The sequence below is a fragment of the Arachis hypogaea genome, chromosome 14 (genome assembly GCF_003086295.3).
Source record: "Arachis hypogaea cultivar Tifrunner chromosome 14, arahy.Tifrunner.gnm2.J5K5, whole genome shotgun sequence".
Classification (NCBI taxonomy): Eukaryota; Viridiplantae; Streptophyta; class Magnoliopsida; order Fabales; family Fabaceae; genus Arachis; species Arachis hypogaea.
This window is the reverse complement of record NC_092049.1, coordinates 116,232,304-116,245,317: the sequence shown is the minus strand read 5'-3', so window position 1 is coordinate 116,245,317 and position 13,014 is coordinate 116,232,304. Positions and strand designations below refer to the sequence as shown.

The 13,014-nt window shown below is 34.9% G+C and overlaps 1 long non-coding RNA gene across 50 annotated transcripts; it reads right to left on the bottom strand.

Moving 5' to 3' along the window:
* Positions 1 to 2,024: 2,024 nt before the first annotated feature.
* On the bottom strand, positions 2,025 to 8,622 carry LOC112743785 (non-functional NADPH-dependent codeinone reductase 2). Of its 50 annotated transcripts, none has more exons than XR_011871121.1 (16): positions 8,047 to 8,622; positions 7,824 to 7,943; positions 7,267 to 7,465; positions 6,759 to 7,089; positions 6,434 to 6,630; positions 6,210 to 6,312; positions 5,624 to 5,663; positions 5,471 to 5,523; positions 5,268 to 5,374; positions 4,781 to 4,908; positions 4,340 to 4,521; positions 3,684 to 3,854; positions 3,355 to 3,600; positions 3,112 to 3,238; positions 2,860 to 2,931; positions 2,025 to 2,587 (listed from the first exon to the last, which is right to left on the bottom strand). It is a non-coding gene; the product is annotated as a non-functional NADPH-dependent codeinone reductase 2 (long non-coding RNA). The 50 variants fall into 50 exon arrangements; XR_011871154.1 differs by having other exon boundaries at positions 2,025 to 2,487; XR_011871124.1 differs by having other exon boundaries at positions 3,355 to 3,553.
* Between the last annotated feature and the right edge of the window lie 4,392 nt (positions 8,623 to 13,014).

Here is a 13,014-nt window from a genome sequence, read left to right as displayed (position 1 = left end):
AATTACAGAAAAAATACAATGTTAAAGTATATCATTTATTTGTGTATAAATTAAGACGTTCCTATTTATAGATTAACAACGTAAGAAAATTATTAGTTTAAATTTTAAAATATAGATGAAATATAAATTAACTGAGGTAGATCTAAACATTAACAAACATATATCGAATTTTATTTTTTAAATCGGTCAAAATTATATTTTTAAGAGTTTTATTATTTTAAAAATGGTATTTTTATACCTATAAAAATTAAATTTTGTATAATTACAGGTACTCGTATTTTGTTTATAGTGTAAATGAAATAATTTTAAACGTAGTTCGTTTAAACGAAATACGTTCAACATTTAAACGAAATACGTTCAAAATTATTTCATTTACACTGTAAATGAAATATGTCATACGATGCAATTTTGTAAAAACGCTGCAATTGTTTATCCGTAAATAATACATTTATTTAATTTATATATAAAAAAAAATCCCTAAGTTTTTTCAATAAAACTTCACATCCAAGTAATTTAACTAAGTCCAACCAAATCTTTTAGATTCAGATGCTACATCTTCTTCTTCTTCTGCCTCTTCTTCTTCTTATTTCAAATTCACGCATGCACATTCTTCTCCACCCTGATGCTACGTCGTCTTCTTCTTCTCCTCATTTTTTATTTTTTTCAATTTTGTTACCGTCATCACCGATAGCACCTCCTCCTCCTCCTCCTTCTTTTCTTATCGGAATTTCTTTTTCTTTTTCCTTTTCATCCTTCTCCTCCATCATCATCATTATGATCATCATGGTTATCGCCACTGTCTTCTTCTACTACGTATCGTCGTTATCGTTATCGTCGTTATTGTTATCATTATCATCGAATTTTTGCCATATTGATGACATTGTCTAATCCAAAATTGATTTGGATATATTTTTGTTTAAAATGGACTTGGTCTGTACTTGCTTTGAAACGAGTTTGTTTGTGTATCGTTATCATTAAATTTTTGGTTCATTCGAAATTTAATTTTCGGTTCATTTTGGATGTAATTTCAGTTCATTTTTAAGTGAATTAAGGTGTATTTGGTCTCGTTGTTCTGCACAATTCAAAACACATAATGCTGCAAAATTATCAAGGAGAGAAGGAAGGAAAAAAATATAACAACAAAAGAATGACGATGAAAAAAAAATACGTGAATAAAAAGAAATGCGAAGAAGAAGGAGGAGGAGGAGGAAGACGAGGAGGAGGAGGAAGAAAAAGACAACAATAACATACTTTGTGCGTGTAAATACATTATTTTAGTGAGAGTAATTTTTGTTAATGTTAGTCAACTTAGTTAAACTTGAATAATAATAATAATATTTAGATATACAGAAGATCTAAAATTTTTTAGCCTATAATAGGCACAACTAGAAAATGGATTAATACAGACAGATTTACAGACGGATTTGGTCTTTATTACAGACGGATTTTTGGTTACCGACGAAATTACCGACGGATTTTGTCCCTCTGTAAAAGCCTCGTCGGAAATTATTTACCGACGGATTTTTTTCCGTCGGAAAATTACAGACGGATTTTTACCCATTACTGACAGATTTTCCCTCTGTAAATTTTCTATCCATTTCTCAAAGGCGACGAACTTTTCGACGGATTTTCTGTCTGTAATTACAGACGGATTTTTCGACGGATTTTCCGTCTTTAATTACAGACGAATTTTCCGTCGGATTTTCCGTCTGTAATTACAGACAGATTTTCAGACGGATTTTCCGTCTGTAATTACAGACGAATTTTTCGACAGATTTTCCGTCTGTAATTTGAACTTTGAAAAATCATCTCACACTCTGATTACAGACAGAAAATCCGTCTGTAAATCCATCAGTAAGGTAAAATATATTTTTTTTTATTTTTCCAATTACAAAATAAACTTATTTTCATACAAAATAAATATAAATTTAATACAAATTTTTATCTAATTTGTATTCAAATATTTATAATATTTCAAAAAATAAACAAATTCATTGTATTATCAAACTAAAAGAAAAATACTATAAACAAACAAGTCAATATAATTCAAAACATAAACAAAGTGTATTGATACATCAACTATAATAATAAGTAATAACCATATATCAACAAAGTGTATTGATACATGAACTATAATTCAAAATATAAATTCTGTTTTCAAAACATCTTTCTGAAATCCCATGTCCAATAAATGATCAGCTTCATCGAGCACCCACACTTTCACACCCATCAGCCGAGTTGCAAAGCCAGCAGTATTCTCCACATGATCTCTAAGCCTTCCAGGTGTAGCAACAAGGATCTGTACTGTATAGCAAGTCTTGTCCCTCCAATTACAACCTGAACACCAATGGTAGGATGATACTTAAGCAATTCAACAACTTCTGTAGTCGCTTGACTTGCAAGCTCTCGAGTTGGACATATGACAATCACATGAATTGGTGGCCGCCTATGATCACGTTCAGTTGGTGGTGAAAAGTGAGTAGCTAGCTGTACAAGTGACAAGTCTACAACTTACGTGAAAACATTTCACATCCATTGTTAGTAAAATTGCATCTACTGATATTCAAGTTCGAGAGGGCTGGAAGCTCTGGCAGAAAACAATCAATCACAATATTAACTTGTTGCTTGAATGATTCATTAGTTAATCTTAAATCCAACAAAGGAAGTTCTCTAAAAACTAAAAAGTAACGTAAGTTGGTTCAACCTGAAACTTTCAATTTTTAAATGAATAAGAAGATACACCTAAAGCTCTTTGGCATAGATATTATCAAGATAAACTTATTTCTCCCCCCCCCCCCCCCCCCCCCCACACACACACAAAAAATAAATAAATAAATAAGGTCTGTGAAGTGATTCAACCTGCAAGAGTATCCAAGCATGCAGCTGTTACAAAGCAGCCTTCCAAATTTAACAGAGCAAGATTTTGTAGCCCTGAAATAAGGCAAAAAAAGAAGATGAGCATGAAATTATGAAATTCATTTTCTCTTAAATTGTTAATCAGAAACACTCATACACAAGACATTTGGATGCCATTAACACAATATCAGTGCATTGTAGAAACAAAGATAGTGGCTATATGTTGGAACAGTTCTACAATGCAATGCCCAATACCTTTTAGAAAATGGATGCCAATATCTGTGACTTTACTAGAAAACGGTGACCATGCAGCCAAATGGATTCCTTTCTGCTTGCAAAATTCTCTGAGTTTCCCTTGTTGCCATGATGAGCTCATTTCCACCTAAAGTCAAAATTGAATATAGCCACATCATTATTGAATTTAATCCCTTTAAAATATGTATATTTATTTGATAAATTTAATCCCTTTTGGCAAGTGTTGCTATTGAATTTTCTTACTTGATTGACAGTAGGAGGAATAGTTGCATTTTCTAAGAGCTGTGTGAGTTTTTTATGCCAAAGTTGCTTACACCAATGAATTTGGCTAAGCCTAATCTTTGACACTCTTCCATGGCTTCCCATGTTCCTTCTATGTCAAAGGGAAGCAAATCATCCTTTCCTATTTCAAGAACTCCATCAACTTCAGATTTCAACCTCACTGGCATATGAATCAAGTAAAGGTCTAAATAGTCCAACCCAAGTTTCCTAATCAATTTGAAGAGCAACTATACATTGGTGAGATTATATACTATATGATATTTTTTTTCTTTTTCAATTACTTTACATACTTGAGTGTGGTCTTGAGAGCTGGAAGGACAAGGTCATGGTGATCATTGTTGCACCAAAGTTTGGAAGTGATGAAGGCTTCATGGCGGCTGTTTATGATTCCAAGCTCTAAGGCCTTATCAGGCTACAAGCAAGCAGAAGGCAACAGACGCCAGCTGATAGAGCTCATTTGTCTGCATAAACAGGATTATTACTCAACAGCTCAGAAAGACAAAAATGTACAACTGAACAATGGCAATAGCCAAACAAAGACCCGAACTTGCAAAATTTCCATTCAATTGAACCATCAGTGCCATTTTCAAAAGATACATTCCCTCTGCATATTGATAATTCATTATTGGTGCAACTTGTATCTATACAAACTAATTTAATATAAAATTGTGTGGCATAAATATACTAATTCTGAAATTTCAAGGACTGTGTAAATATAATAAATAGAAAAAACCGCATGTGCAACCCGATCAGGATATAATAAATAGCAAGTTAAACTAATTAACAAAAATAAGCCTAGAGATGATCTTGACAAGTGAACATCCTTTTGTGTAATAATATAATGATATATCTTACTGCACAGAAGTACTCCGATCAGGAGAGTTTTACAACCAAAAAGATACCACTTATTAAATAATGAAAATAATAGCTTGAAGGTATACTTTACCACCGATAAGGAAATCAAGATTAAATAATGAAAATAGTAGCCGATACACTTAATTGGTCTCATCATATCCGATACACTTAATTGATCCATTGTAAGCAAGAACAAGATTAATAGCTCCTTCACCCCTGTAAACCCAGTTAGCTGCATCTTCTTCCCTTAGAGTTTGCTCCATCAATTTTCACCTGAAAAAAAACTCTCATTTTTAGTTCAGGCATTTTATCAAACATCAAGAAGACACCCAATGAAAAGCTTCAAAAAAACCAAACTTGAGTTCAATTTGAATAAGGAAACTTGTGAAAAAACAAAACAGTACCTCTGATTTATCATAGTCTGCATGTATTTAAGGACAAGGTATAATATATGTAGCTATAGTAATATAAGAATCTAATAAGCAAATAAAAACTTTAAGAAACTCATCAGTCATCATCATGATATATATACCTTTAATAGTTGAAATTGGTTCAATGGAGAGAGTTTCATAAAAAGGAAGTGAAGGGTAACACTCCATGTCTTGTATTGAAAACTCGTGTGCCCAACATTCCAGTGGTGGATATTCGTTACTGTTTCCCCTGAAATATAGATTGAACATAAATAAATGCAGCACAGTGGCAAATAATTCACAAAAAAAAGTATATATAGAGTGTTGTAACAATTTAATCTAATTAGATTACCTGGAATAATAGTAATAATCATAATCATATAAGGAAAATTGAATGGGAAGTGGGAAATGATATTCATCTATTTGTTGAGGGTTGAAGAAGTAGTTGCAACAAGCCATGGAGATGATGATGATGAGTAATGAGGGAGAGAATTGATGAAGCGAGGGATATAATGAGTGAGGGATACGAAGAGAAGTTGGCAATATATATACGGATAATGATGAAAAGAGACAAATTCATACACATTTAATAAGAAAAGAGTTTATCACCTTGAGAAATGCTACAATTCATATCCAGAAAATTTGGAGAGGTAAGCTGTCTTCTCATAACTTTCTGTCTTCACATAAATTTGGAGAGGTAAGCTGTCTTCACAGAACTACTAATTAATAAAGGAGAGAACATTTAAGATAAATAAGCATACAGAAATTGAACTAGGCAAAGCAATTACAACTAGAATGCAAATACAATATACCTCTAGTACACATATCTGCACAACATTATCAACAAACTGCCTAGAAACCAGAACTGCATCCAAAAGAAAGAAGCCTTTGTCAGTGCAACAGCAATTTCTAATCCATATTGATTTAGGCACCACCTAACTGAGCATCAATTCAAGACGTCTCACCTTTACCAAATTTGCCCACAATGGATGCAGCAAGTACAACCTATATAGGTGAAAAAAATTCAGAACATAAATTCAAAGTTGTATAAGATAATTCAAGCAAATAGAAAGAAAGACTGAAGTATTCCCCAACCCAGTTAAATGCATCATTTTGTAAAGGAATCCAGCACTGCCCCAACCTCACAATTTTGGCTACACTCAATGGGCAAGTAACTTGCATATAATCTAATTCATCACCAATTTTGTACGAAATAGAATTTACAGCAACCTATCATAGATAAATTTGAGGAGAAAGGGAAATAACACCGGGTATCATAAGCTAAATCAGAAGATCCAACAGTAATCTTGAAGAACATTCAAATACAAACCTCACCATGAATAGATCTTCTTGCATTGTTTAAAAATTGCTACACTTTTTAGATATACATAAGTAATGATAGTTGGCTAATAACTCTGTAGTTCAGAAAATAAAAAAGACTAACATGCAAGTACAAAACAGAAAATTTCAATTCACAAAATCAGATTAATTATATTTCATAACTTCATGGTAATAAATACAGTAAAGTACAATCAATAATTCTTTATGTACATCACTTTAGTGCTAGGTCTGGATAAGTGATCAGAGCTGGTTTCTCAGGATCCCCATACACTATAACAGACACAGAACCACAACCAGTTCGAATGTGATGCTCCTGAAATGATCAATATGATTTGTAACCAAAATACAGGCAAAAAGAAGAAAGAGGCAACAGAACCAAAGTTAGAAAACTGAGGAATAAAAAAAAATGAAGTATTTGTGCATCATAATCTTACCTTTATGAGACGATCTCGAACACTCTCAGCAGTGGCATAGTAAGCTTGCTCTAGCTCAAACTTGAGAGGGGAAAAATGAGGACTGAACTGAGCATGGTAACTGATATTGGAAGCAATCTCTTCAGCTTTTTCAGCTAATGGATGTGCCACTGCAGCAACCTTTGCTGCAGAAACAATATCAGAAACACCATCTTTGCCTAGACAGCAGGATAAAACAAAAAGACAGCAGAAAGAGTCACTTTAAGCAGGAAATCTTTGCCTAGACATAGAAAATCACTCAGTGCTCCTAATTAGCAGAGTAGTTGGCTAGAATGAAATAAATTACCTGTCACCAAAGAGGAAGCAATTTAGACTCATCACCTAGGGCATTTAAACATTGTGCACTGCAGAACATTGATATGATATCAGAGTAGTTGGCTAGAATGATAGCTCTGAAGGGTTGCAGAAGAGAAGTCTTGTTCGTCATAGTCGAATTCTGTGTCCATTTTACCATCCAAAAATAGGCAGACCACGGCGCAATCATTCATCTTTGAAGTCGGATACTTAAGTTTCCACTCCCGGGCTGCAGCATCTACCAGAATCCTTGCAGCTGATGACCGTGTTGGTGCCGAAGATACTATCTCAACCACCTCTTCATTGCTTAAAACATCCCAGACCTGGAAAGAATCAGAATCAGTTACATTCGGAGGAGACATGGAAAGATTCCACTGCTAAGTGCTAACAAACTATTGAGTGGTTACCTCATCAAGGCATATAATAATATAATATAGTACTGTAACCGTGTAAGCATGGAAATGATTGATAAAAATGAAATTGAAATAAGAAGGAAGTACCTCTCGAATTGCTTGAACCTTCCATCAACAATAGCAGGGAGTTTCTTGAAAGGGTTGATAGTTGATAGAGACAGATTATGGAGGTTTAATTAAAGAGGTAGATAAGTGTCTTCGGAAGCATAGTAATTGTAACGATTACCTGCAAATTCGGGAGATAACTGCTATCTTTTGGAGATTTCAACTTTAATCTCGTCGAATTCTAAAATCAGAAAAAAAACAACTTAGGGAATGAGAGCAAATAAACCAAAAGATCACAGAGAGAGTAAAATACTAAAATACAAGCTCTATCAAGCTTATCATCAAAACCATGCAAACAAAACAACCATGCATATGAACAAAGATTTAAGTTTAGAGCTCCATTATACACATTCTCATCTAAATGGACTGCTGAAAGAAATGGAACTACAAAGCATCCTTTTGGAATAACAAAATCTACTCAAACATGTAAATAACATAGTATTAGTACATGCTTATCATATAATAATATTATGGTCTCTTTTGAGCATGATAATTAACAAGAAAAATCTACTCAAACATGTAAATCAGCATCATCTCACATTCTCATAGTTGAAACTTAAACTCCATATAAGAGTTCAGAAGAGAAGATATTCTCACAACTATTAGGCACCTCTCCACAAGATCCCTACTCCTTGAATAGTCGCCACTTCGATTTTGACCTAAACATCAAGATTGAAATCATGACCAATAGATAACAAGAAATCACAAGTTGATATCAATTCTGAAGGAAGAAAATGGATTCGAGAAAAAGAAAAGGCTTACAGCGACGATATCAGGGTCACACCAGGGAAGCTGGTCTTTGCCAGAGAAGAAGTTACCAACGGAGTCAACTATCGTTTCCAGCTTTGCTTCAAGCTTCGCCATTCAACAAGAGCATAGGAGCATCGCCAGTGGCTCTCCGATGAACAACCACTGCCACAAAACCAAAACCCTAGTTCACGCACCCTATCAGTTCGAACAGGGGGAAAGAGAGAGGTGGAACCGATTTTGGTCGCCACAGAGCTAGGGCTTGCGCGAAGGTATGCGAGCCACAACTGAGGGGGATAAAAGGAGAGAGAGAGGCGCGGCGGTGGTGGAGCTTGAGCTTGCTTTGTTCTGCGAAGACACGGAGCTTGCTTTGTTTAAAAAAGAGGAGAAGAAGGAGAAGGTAGCTCCGGCGGTTAGGGTGGCCGGCGGTGGAGCTGTAGGCGAGGAATGGAGAAGAAGGAGCTCGTGCGCGACGGAGAGAAGAAGGAGCGATTTGAAGTTTTTTTTTTTTTTTGTCAAGGATTTGAAGTTAAACCGCTAGGTTTTTTTGATTTGTGTGTTGTAAATGGAGTTCGGGCATATGCTAGGTTCAACTAAACATTATCGACGGAAAATTTAAATTACAGACGGATTTTCCGCCTGTAATAATTTAATAAAATGCAGCATTTTTTCTATTTAATTACAGACGGATTTTCCGTCTGTAATTATTTTTCACGAAAAAAAATTAATTTTTTTGACGGAATTATTGACGGATTTTATTTTCCGTCTGTAATTTATGCTAATCTATTTTTTTTGTTTTCCGACAAAAAAATCCCTCTGAAATTCCGTCTGTATTTCAGTGGGATAAAATCCGTCGGAAATATCCGTCTGTAATAACTAATTTTCTAGTAGTGAGGCCCTACCCTTACGAATACATACTTTAAAAACTGAGTCGCTATCTTATGGAAAAATTTTGGAAGACAATAATATTATTGGCCAATAAAGTCAATACTTGAATAGACTCAATCAACTGTAATAATCTTAAAAAAACTTACTTAAAAGATGGTGATGAAGATTTAAATGGTTCATACCAAGAAGGAATGTATAGTCCAAACTTAGTTATTAAATATTACTTGCTAAACGGTATAGTCCAAAATAGTGTCACATTCAAGGAAATTGAATGGAAATCCGGGTATAATAGGCACTTTTTATTTTTGATATTAGATTAATAATGGTATATTTTTAAATTATAGATTATTGTAGTATTTTTTAAAAGGTGGGATAATTTAATTTAAAGAGTAGAAATCAAATTACGGGCCTGCTACACATACAAGCTTACAAGCTTACAAGTTGGCCTAGCCTAAATACAACTCACGCGCATGAAGAGAGATAACATGGAGCGTCACATTCACGCGCTCAACACTCAAACGGTTACGTATGGCAGACTCTTCCATTTCTTCCACTTCTTCCACTTCTCAAAACGCTTCGAAAACAAGGAAACCCTTCCATTTTCGAGCGAAAATCAAAGTTCAAAATATACAAGTCATTGTTCGAAACCTCCGTCAAAACACCATCAAACTCTCCATCAAGAATCTAAAGAGAAAACAAAGCAACAATACTCAACGTAAGTTCATTAAGATTCCTGTATATTTTCCATATTACAAACTACGTTTTACTTTCCTTCTACGTCGTTGTTCTAGGGTTTACTGTTATTCTTGCTTCTTTGTTACACTGTTCTTCTACGTTGTTGTTCTAAGTTATCCTGTTATTCTTGTTGTTCTAGATCTTCTGGTAACTGATTTTTGGGGGTTTATTCCGTAGATTGGGGGGTGTATACTGCTTGACCTTGTAATGTGGCTTAATATTGAAGCATGTTTGAGTGATATCTGACTGATATATATGGATACTATATCTGAAACATATCTATGGGAGTATCTCACTGTTATCAATGGGTGTATCTGATTCTTACATATGTGTGTATCTTACTGTTATCAATGGGTGTATCTGACTCATATATGCGTGTATCTTACTGTTATTAATGGGTGTATCTGACTCATATATATGGGTGTATCTTACTGATATCTTTGGGTGTATTTTTCGTTTCAGAGAAAATGGCAGCAAGAAACCAAACAAAAGACCTTAAGTGTGCCACACATCTCCTAAGTGATAAGTTCAGAAACATAACTGAGGAGAAGAAGGCGATTGTGAGGGATCTCGGATTCGGTGGGTTGATGCACATCCCACCACTAAGGATGGATCACCAACTGTTAAGGGAGCTGGCAAACAACTTCAAACTTGGGGAGAACAGACTGAAAACAGGATATGGTTCTTTCCAAATAACACCAAAAACAATAGGTGATGCGCTTGGCATCAATGCAACAGGTAACTAGCTCAAAATTATAGGTGTATATTAAGTTGATGCTTGGGTGTATTTAAGGTTGATGCTTGAGTGTATTTGAACCGACTTTGATACTTTGTTGTTTTCCTTTTTGTAGAAAATCTGTTTCCTCAGAAAGTCGAGTATAAGAAACTTTCTGAGGATGACAAAATAATTTTTAGAAGATTCCAGGGTAAGACCCTCAAAAGTCTTACCGATGAGATGATGGATATCGGCGTTGGTAACGAAGAGGAACGCCTAATGTTCAAGAGGATTTTCATCCTCTATATACAGATGGCGTTCCTTTTGCCAACGACAATAAACAAAATCTCGCCTGTGCACCTGGCCCCAATTTTTGAGATGGACGGCATCTCAGAGCGAAACTGGGGGGCCATGTTTTGACCTTCATCGTCAAGGGCATCACAGACTACAAGGAGAAAAAGAAGACGGCAATTGATGGCTGCCTCTTTGCCTTGATGATAATATACTTTCATCTTTTAGAAAACAAAGGCAAGAAGATGGCTGAAAGACCACCAAAGCCCTGGATTGCCAACTGGACTAAGGAGCAGTTGGTGGAAAGAATGACTGCAGAAAGAGAGGAAATTTTGGTAAGTAAACATAATATGTTGCTTGTATTTTATTTACCTGAATGCTGCTAGCTAAAATATCTAATGTTTCAGGGGATTGTGAAGATGGCGGAGACAAGAGAAAAAATGAAAAAAAAAAGAAAAAAAAGAAAAAAAACAAGAAATCAAAAAAACAAAAAAAAGGAAGGCGAGTTCAACATCGTCTTCGGAGACAGAAACAACTACTGACAGTGACACTTCTACCTCTGAGTCTGAGACTCAAGAAGACTCAGAGGATTCAGGAAGAAAACACCCCAACAAAAAGGGGAAAAAGTAAGTACCATACTTGGGTGTAATTTCTTTTTCGAGTTGGGTGTATTTTGTTGATCACGTTGGGTGTATGTAGTTTACTAAGCTGGGTGTGTTTCGTTTGCTGCGTTGGGTGTATATTGTATATTCAGTTGGGTGTATCTTGTGCATTCATTTGGGTGTATTTTTAGTATGTTCTAAATAATGATTGTTTGCCTTCCAGAATGGACTCCAGAAAAAGAAAGAAGAGTCAAGAGAGGTCCGATTCTGATTCAGAATCTGAATCTGAATCAAGTGATGAGTAATGTCCTGAAATTATTACTCCTTTCTTTTTGCTTCATTATAACAATTTCGTGTATTAACTGAAGTGTCTATTATTAACTTATAGGAGCGAAGAATCATCACCGGTAGAGAAGGAAAAGAAAAAGAAAAAGACAAAAACAACACCAAAAAAGTAAGCACTTCTTTGGATAATATTCTGTGATAAAATTAATTTTTTATTTCTGATTGGTACTCTTTTTTTTCCACCCAGAACACAACCAAAAAATAAAAAAGTTGTTGTGGAGGATTCACCTCCTGAAGACGATCAATACTTTGATGGGTACAATACCTCGTAAGCTATATTACCGTCTATCATCGTAATTATTTTTGTTAACATCTTCTTTTATGAATGTAGTGAGAGATATGAAATATCAAGTGACGAACTAGATGAATGGCTAAAGGAAAACGTTGATAAATCTGCTGTAGAGGGGTATGTCTTGCTGGGGTGTCTATTTCAGATTTTGGTGTGTTTTGTTTGCTAATAATTGTTTCTTGTTTCGCAGGGAGAACCAAGCTGACCTGCGATCGACAGAAGGTCGCTATGTGTCCTCTGAAACGTAAGAAGTTTTATTTAACAAAATCTTGTTATCATGATTTGGGTGTATTTTGTGGAACCATTTGGGTGTATTGTGTTGATCAAGTTGGCTGTATGTTGTTTATTAAGTTGGGATATTTCGTTTGTTGTGTTGGGTGTATATTGTCCATTCGGTTGGTTGTATCTTGTGCATTCATTTGAGTGTATTTTATACCTGTATCTTATTTTGTCTGAATAACATGAAATCTGTTTTAGAATACCGGCTGTGAACTTGGGAAGTGATGATCCTTCCTCTCAAGGACGCACAGAACAGAGTAGTGTAAACCAGCCGTCAGAGAGCATGTAATTTCTCTTTCAAATAACCGTTATTTTTGTTCTTCTATTACCTTCTACTTCTAATTCTGTATATATTTTTTTAGAAAAAAAGCCCTTTGTTATTTTATTCAAGAAAAAAAAGGCAGGAAAAAAAAGCAAAAACTGCAAGTATGTAAGTTCTCAAAAAACAAAGCCTGTCTTCTTTTTGAATTGTTCGGGTGTATTTTTTGACTTTCTTTGGGTGTATTTTAGGTTGAGTCCGGCTGATTCGAATGTGATGGTTGTGAGGGAACAGACACCGTCGGAAGCGCTTGCAATGTGAGTTTTCCAATAATATTTCAACCTTATAACCTTATTATTTTCAAAAGCGTTGTTAACCTTTCATTTTTCTTCTTGTTTAGAGTCCCGATTCAGGTTTTTGTGCCGGCATCCCAAACAACCACTGAGACAAATTTTGAACCAACCCCTATGCTACAGATTGAAGGGACTACAAAAACGTAAGAAATAGTATTGGGTGTATATTTATTTAGAGTTTGGGTGTATATTTGCTAACAGTTTGGGTGTATATTGTTCCTGATTAG